This window comes from Cavia porcellus, unplaced genomic scaffold (genome assembly GCF_034190915.1).
Source record: "Cavia porcellus strain 051 isolate PalLab524CR breed Dunkin Hartley unplaced genomic scaffold, mCavPor4.1 scaffold_57, whole genome shotgun sequence".
Classification (NCBI taxonomy): Eukaryota; Metazoa; Chordata; class Mammalia; order Rodentia; family Caviidae; genus Cavia; species Cavia porcellus.
Genome location: NW_026947540.1, coordinates 3,263,497 through 3,271,115, shown reverse-complemented (window position 1 = coordinate 3,271,115; position 7,619 = coordinate 3,263,497).

Here is a 7,619-nt window from a genome sequence, read left to right as displayed (position 1 = left end):
GTAATGGTTATGGTTAGGGTTTGGGTTAGGTTTAGGGTGAGTGTCAGTGTTAGTGTTAGAGTGTAGTGTTACGGTTACGGTTAGGTTAGGGATAGGATTACGTTTAAGTTTAGTGTTAGGGTTACTGTTATGGTTAGCATAAGTATTAGTGTTGGGGTGAGGGTTATGGTTAGGTTTAGGGATTAAGGTTAGTGTTAGTGTTAGAGTTAGGTTTAGGTTTAGGGTGAGGGTTAGTGTTAGGTTTAGGGTTAGTTTTAGCGTATTAGAGATTAGCGTTAGGTTAAAGGTTAGTGTTTGGGTTAGGTTTAGAGTTAGGGTTAGTGTTAGTGTCTGTGTTAGTTCTAGGGTTAGGGTTAGTGTTGTGGTCAGGGTTAGTGTTAGGGATTAGGGTTAGCATTAGGGTTAGGGATAGGTTTAAGTTTAGGCTTTGGGTTACGGTTAGGGATCTGGTTAGGTTCAGGGATAGGGTTAGGGTTAGGGTTACCATTAGGGGTTAGGGTTATGGTTAGGATTAGGGTTAGGGTTAGGCTTAGGTTTAGGGTTAGGTTTAGTGGTTAGGGTTAGGGTTAGGATTAGGATTAGCATTAGGGTTAGTGTTCGCTTACAGGTTAGGGTTAGTGCTAGGTTTAGAGTTAGGGTTAGGGGTTATGGTGACTGCTAATTTAGCGTTCAGTTTGGGGTTACGATTAGGGTTAGGGTTATGGTTATGTTTAGGGTTAGGTATAGGTTTAGGGTTAGGTTTAAGTTTAGGGTTAATGTTAGGTGTAATGGCTAGGGTTACCTTTAGGGGTTGGGATTAGTGTTAGTGTTTGAGCTGGACAGGGTTTGGGTTAGGATTAGGGTTAGGGTTATCGTAGGGTTAGGTTTAGGGTTAGGGTTCAGGTTATGGTTAGAGTTTAGGGTAAGGGTTAGGGTTATGGTTAGTGTTAGTGTTAGGGTTATTGTTAGGGTTAGAGGTCAGGGTTAGGATTCGCATTAAGGTTATGGTCAGAGGTTAGGGCTAGGTTTAGTGTTAGTGTTAGTGTTAGGTTTATGGTTAGGTTTCGGGTTAGGGTTACATTTAGGTTTAGAATTTAGGGTTATGGGTTAGGGTTTAGGGTTAGCGGTTATGGTTAGTGTTAGGATTATGGTTATGGTTATGGTTATGGTTATGGTTATGGTTATTTTAGGGTTAGGGTTAGGGTTATTTTAGGGTTAGGGTTAGGTTTAGATGGTTAGGGTTAGTGTTAGGTTTAAGGTTATGTTAAAGTTTAGGGTTAGGTTTAGTGATAGGGTTAGAGTTATGGTTATATTTAGGGTTAGGGTTAGGGTTAGGGTTTAGGGTTAGGATTAGGGTTATTGTTAGGGTTAGGGTTACCCTTATGGCTAAGATTGTGATTAGGTTGACGGTAAGGGTTAGGTTTAGGTTTAGTGTTAGGTTTAGGGATTAGGGTTAGTGTTAAGGTTAGGTTTAAATTTAGGGTTAGGTTTAGGTGTTAGGCTTAGTGTTAGTGTTAGGGTTAAGGCTTGGTTAGGTTTTGGTTTAGGGATTAGTGTTAGTGTTTGAGTTAGGGTTAGGGTTAGTGTTGTGTTTAGGGTTAGGTTTAGGATTGGGCTTAGGGTTTAGTTTTGCCATTAGGCATTAGGTTTAGGGTTGGGATTAGTGTTAGGTTTAGGGTTAGGGTTAGGATTAGGGTTAGGGTTAGATGTTAGAGTTAGGTTTAGAGTTAGAGGTTAGGGTTTGCGTTAGGGTTATGTTTAGGGTTAGTGTTAGTGTTAGGGTTAGCGGCAGGGTTATAGGTTAGTGTTAGTTTTAGGGTTAGGGTTACGATTAGTGTTAGGGTTAGGGTTAGGTTTTGGGTTAGGTGTTAGAGATAGGGTTAGGGTTAGGGTTAGTGTTAGGGTTAGATTTAGGGTTAGTGTTAGGTTTAGGGTTAGAGTTTAGTGTTAGGGTTAGGTTTACCGTTCGGGTTAGGGTTAGGTTTATGGTTATGGTTAGGTTTAGCATAACTATTAGTGTTAGGGTTAGGTTTAGGGTTAGGGTTAGCATAAGGATTAGGGTTAGTGTTAGGGTTACGATTAGATTTAGTGTTAGAACTAGACAAGATTAGTGTTAGGGTTAGTGTTAAGGGTACGGTTATTGTAGGGTTAGGGTTAGGGTTAGGGTTAGAGATAGAGGTTAGGGTCAGGTTTAAGGTTAGTGTTATTGTTAGGGTTAGGGTTAATGTTTGGGTTAAAGGTTAGAGTTAGGTTTAGGGGTAGAGGTTAAGGTTAGGGTTAGTGTTAAGGTTAGGTATAGAGTTAGTGTTATGGTTAGTGGTAGGTTTAGAGGTTTGTGTTAGGTTTAGGCTTAGGGTTTTGGTTAGTGTTAGGGTTAGGTTTAGTGTTAGTGTTAGGGTTAGGGTTAGGGTTAGAGTTCTATGGTTAGTGTTATGTTTAGCATTGCGTTTAGGTTTAGGGTTAGAGGTTAGGCTTAGGGTTAGTGATAGGGTTATCTTTAGGGTTAGGGTTTAGTGTTAAGGTTAGGGTTAGGCTTAGGTTTATGGTTGTGGTTACGGTTAGGGTTAGGTTAGATTGAGGGATAGGGATTTGGGTTAGGATTAAGGTTAGGGTTATTGTTAGGGTTAGGGGTTCGTTTTAGGGTTAGGGTTAGGGTTAAGGTTAGGGTTAGGGCTTGGCGTGAGCGCTCAGGGTTACGGGTAAGGTTATGGGTATGGTAGGATTCGGGTTAAGGTTAGGGTTTGGGTTAGGGTAAGGGGTGAATGTTAGGGTTAGGGTTAGGTTTAGCGATAAGGTTAAGATTCAGAGTTAGTGTTAGTGTTAGTGTTAGAGTTCGAGTTATGGTTAGGATTAGAGGGTTAGGGTGTGGGTTAGCGTTAGGTTTACGGGTAGGGTTAGGGTTAGGTTTAGGAGTAAGGTTAGGGTTAGGGTTAGGTTTGCATTAGAGTTAGGGTTAGGGTTAGGTTTAGGAGTAAGTTTAGGGTTAGGATTAGGTTTGTGTTAGAGTTAAAGTTAGGGTTAGAGTTTGGGTCAGGGTTAGAGTTAGGGTTAGGGTTAAGGTTAGGGTTAGGGTTAGGCGTTGGGTTTAGTGATAGTGTTAGGGTTAGTTTTATGTTTAGGGTTAAGGTTAGGATTAGGGTTAGGTTTAGCGATTAGGGTTATGGTTGTGTTTGGGTTCGGTTTAGGCTTACGGTTAGTGTTACTGTTACTGTTAGGGTTAGGGTTAGGGTGAGGCTTAGGGTTAGGGTTAGGTTTACATTTGCGGTTAGGTTTAGATTTTAGGGTTAGGGTTTGGGTTATGTTTATGATAAGGTTTAGGGTCAGGGTTACGGTTAGGTTTAGATTTAGGGGTACTGTTAAAGATAGAGAGTAGGGTTAGGGTTAGGGTTAAGTTTAGTGTTAGATTTAGGGTTAAGGTTAGTGTTATGGTTAGTTATAGGGTTATCCTTAGGGTTAGGGTTTAGAGTTAGGTTTCGTGTTATTGTTACTGTTAAGGTTATCATTAGGGTTATGGTTATGGTTATGGTTAGGGTTAGGGTTAGGGTTAAGATTATGGTTAGGGTTAGAGATTAGTGTTAGGGTTAGAATTTCAGATTAGTGTTAGGGTTAAAGTTAGGGTTATAGTTACGGTTAGGTTTAGATTTAGGCTTATGGTCAGGGTTAAAGATTAGGTTTATCATTAGGGTTAGGGTTAGCATTAGGGTTAGAGTGTTAGGATTAGGGTTAGAGGTTAGGGTTATGTTTCGGGTTAAGGTTAGGGCTAGAGTTATGTTTAAGGTTAGGTTAGTGTTAGGGTTAGAGTTAGGGTTAGGGGTTAGTGTTAAGGTTAGGGTTAGGGTTAGAGTTAGGGTTAGAGATTAGGTTTAGGTTTAGGGTTAGGGTTAGGGTTAGAGTTAGGGTTAGATGTTAGGGTTAGCATTTGTTTTAAAGTTTGTTTTAGGCTTAGTGTTAGGGTTAGTCGCACTTTTAGGGTTAGGATTAGGGTTAGAGTTAGTGTTAGTGTTAGTGTTATTTTTAGAGTTTGGTTTTGGTTCAGAGGTTAGAGTTAGGGTTAGGGTTAGGGTTAGTGTTAGTGTTATGGTTAGGGTTAGGGCTAGGTGTTAGCTTTAGTGTTATGGTTAGCGTTAGGGTTAGTGTTAGAGTTAGGGTTAGGATTAGGTTTAGCGTAAGAATTAGAGATTAGGGTTAGGTTAAGTGTTAGAGTTTGGTTTAGGGTTAGGGTTAGTGTTAGGGTTAGGGTTAGTGTCTGTGTTAGTGTTAGGGTTAGGGTTAGGATTAGATTTAGCGTAAGAATTAGAGATTAGGGTTAGGTTAAGTGTTAGAGTTTGGTTTAGGGTTAGGGTTAGTATTAGGGTTAGGGTTAGTGTCTGTGTTAGTGTTAGGGTTAGGGTTAGTGTTGGGGTTAGGGTTAGTGTTATTGATTAGGGTTAGCATTAGGGTTAGGTATATGGTTAAGTTTAGGCTTAGGTTTATGGTTAGGCATGGGGTTAGGTTCAGGGATAGGGTTAGGTTTAGTGTTATCTTTAGGGGTATGTGTTAGGGTTAGGATTAGCATTAGGGGTAGGCTTCGGTTTAGGTTTAGTGTTTAGAGTTAGTGTTAGTTTTAGGGATAGCATTATGGTTAGGGTTCACTTTAGAGGTTAGTGTTAGGGTTAGTGTTAGTGTTAGGATTAGGGATAGGGGTTATAATGAGGGTGAATTATGGTTAGGTTTAGGTTTATTGTTCGGGTTAGGGTTAGGGTTAGGGTTAGGGTTAATGTTAGGGTTAGGGTTAGTGTTAGAGTTAGGGTTAGGCTTAGCATTTGGGCTAGGGATCAGTTAGCGTTAGTGTTAGGGTTAGAGTTAGGATTGGGTTTAGGATTAGGGTTAGTGTTAGGTTTAGGTTTAGGGTTTTTGTTTAGGGTTAGCGTTAGGGTTAAGGTTAGGGTTATTGTTAGTGTTAGGGTTAGTGGCAGTTTTAGGGTTAGGGTTAGGGTTAGATTAGGGTTAGAGTTAGGGTTAGGTTTAGGGTTAGGGTTAGGGATAGATTTAGGGTTTAGCGTTAGTGTTCGGGTTAGGGTTAGGGTTAGGTTTTGGGTAATGGTTAGGTTTAGGGTTTGGGTTAGGTTTAGGGTGAGTGTCAGTGTTAGTTTTAGAGCTTAGTGTTATGGTTACTGTTATGGTTAGGGATAGGATTACGTTTAGTTTTAGTGTTAGGGTTACGGTTATGGTTAATATAAGTATTAGTTTTGGGGTGAGGGTTAGGGTTAGGTTTAGGGATTAAGGTTAGTGTTAGTGTTAAAGTTAGGGTTAGGTTTAGGGTGAGGGTTAGTGTTAGGGTTAGGGTTAGTTTAACGTAAGGATTAGAGACTAGGATTAGGTTAAGAATTAGCGTTTGGATTAGGTTTAGAGTTAGGGTTAGTGTTAGTGTCTGTGTTAGTGCTAGGGTTAGGGTTAGTGTTGGGGTCAGGGTTAGTGTTAGGGATTAGGATTAGCATTAGTGTTAGGGATAGGGATTTGTTTAAGTTTAGGCTTAGTGTTACGGTTAGGCATCGGGTTAGGTTCAGGGATAGGGTTAGGGTTAGGGTTACCGTTAGGGGTTAGGAATAGGGTTAGGATTAGTGTTAGGGGTAGGCTTAGGTTTAGGGTTAGGGTTAGTGGTTAGGTTTAGGGTTAGGATTAGGATTAGCATTAGGGTTAGTGTTCGCTTACAGGTTAGGGTTTGTTCTAGGTTTACGGTTAGTGTTAGGGGTTATGGTGACTGTTAATTTAAGGTTCAGTTTGGGGTTACGATTAGGGTTAGGGTTATGGTTATGGTTAGGGTTATGGTTAGGTATAGGTTTAGGGTTAGATTTAAGTTTAGGTTAATTTTAGGTTTACTGGTTAGGGTTAGCATTAGGGGTTAGGATTAGTGTTAGTGTTTGAGCTGCACAGGGTTTGGGTTAGGTTGAGGGTTAGGGTTCGGGTTATGGTTAGAGTTTAGGGCAAGGGTTAGGGTTATGCTCAGTGTTAGGGTTATTGTTAGGGTTAGAGGTCAGAGTTAGGGTTCACGTTAGGTTTATGGTCAGAGGTTAGGGCTAGGGTTATGGTTAGGGTTAGGGTTAGGTTTAGAGGTTTAGGGTTAGTGTTAGGGTTAAGGTTAGGTCTATGGTTTAGGGTTAGAGTTAGAGATAGGGTTTTGTTATAGTTATGGTTAGGGTTAGGGTTTAGGGTTACTGTTAGTGTTAGGGTTAGGGTTATGTTTATGGTTAGGGTTATGATTAGGGTGACGTTTAGAGCCTGGGTTACGTTTAGTCTTAGGCTTAGGGATTAGGAATAGGTTTCGGGTTAGGTTTAGAGGTTAGGGTTACTTTTAGGGTTAGGGTTAGGATTATAGTTACTGTAGGGTTAGGGTTAGAGTTAGGGTTAGGGATTTGGGTTAGGGTTAAGGTTAGGGTTAGGGTTTGGGTTAGGGTTAGGTTTATGGTTAAGGTTAAGGTTCATGTTAGGATTACAGGTTAAGGTTAGGGGTTAGTGGTTACGATTAGGGTTAGGGTTAGAGCTAGACAGTGTTAGGGTTAGGATTAGGGTTAGGCTTAGTGTTAGGGTTAGGGTTATTGTTAGGGTTACAGGTTAGGGTTATGGTTAGGGTTGTGGTCAGAGGTTAGAGTTAGATTTAGGGTTAGGATTAGGGTTAGGGTTAGTTTTAGTGTTCGGGTTAGGGTTAGTGTTAGTGTTAGGGTTAGGGTTAGGGTGAGGTTTAGGGTTAGGGTTAGAGGGTAGTGTTAGTGTTAGGGTTAAGGTTAGGTTTATAGGTTAGGGTTAGGATTAGAGATAGGGTTATGTCTATGGTTATGGTTAGTGTTAGGGGTTATGGTTACTGTTAGTGTTAGTGTTAGGGTTAGGGTTAGGGTTTGGATTAGGATAATGGGTTAGTGTTAGGGTTAGGGTTAGGGTTCGGGGTTAGTGTTACTGTTAGGGTTAGAATTAGAATTATGGTTAGGATTAGATAATTAGTGTGTGGAATAGGGTTTGGTTTACGGTTAGAGTTAGCGTTAGGGTTAGGATTACGGATAGGTTTAGGGTTAAGTTTGGGTCAATGTTAAGGTTAGGGTTAGGTTTAGGGTCAGGTTTAGAGTTAGGTTTAGGGATTTGTGTTAGTGTTAAGGTCAGGTTTAGGGTTACAGTTAGGGGCTGGGGTTAGGGATAGTGTTAGGGTTAGGTTTATGGTTAGAGTTAGGCTTAGGGTTAGGGTTAGCTTTAGGGATTAGGATTAAGGTTGGGTTAGTTTTCGGTTTAGGGTTATGGTTTGAGTTAGCGTTATGGTTACGGTTAGGGTTAGGGTTAAGTTTAGAGTTAGGATTAGGTTTAGGTTTACGGTTAGGTTTAGAGTTTAGGGTTAGGGTTAGATTTAGGGTTATGATTATAGTTAACTTTAGGGTCAGGGTTACGGTTAGGTTTAGATTCTGGGTTATGGTTAGTGTTAGAGATTAGTGTTAGGGTTAGTGTTAGTGTTAGCATTTGGTTTAGGGTTAGGGTTACTGGTTATGGTTAGGGTTAGGGTTAGTGATAGGGTTTTCCTTAGGGTTAGGGATTATAGTTAGGTTTAGGGTTAGTGTTAGTGTTAGGATTAGTGTTAGGGTTAGGGTTAGGGTTAGGGTTAGAGTTAGGTTAAGGCATTT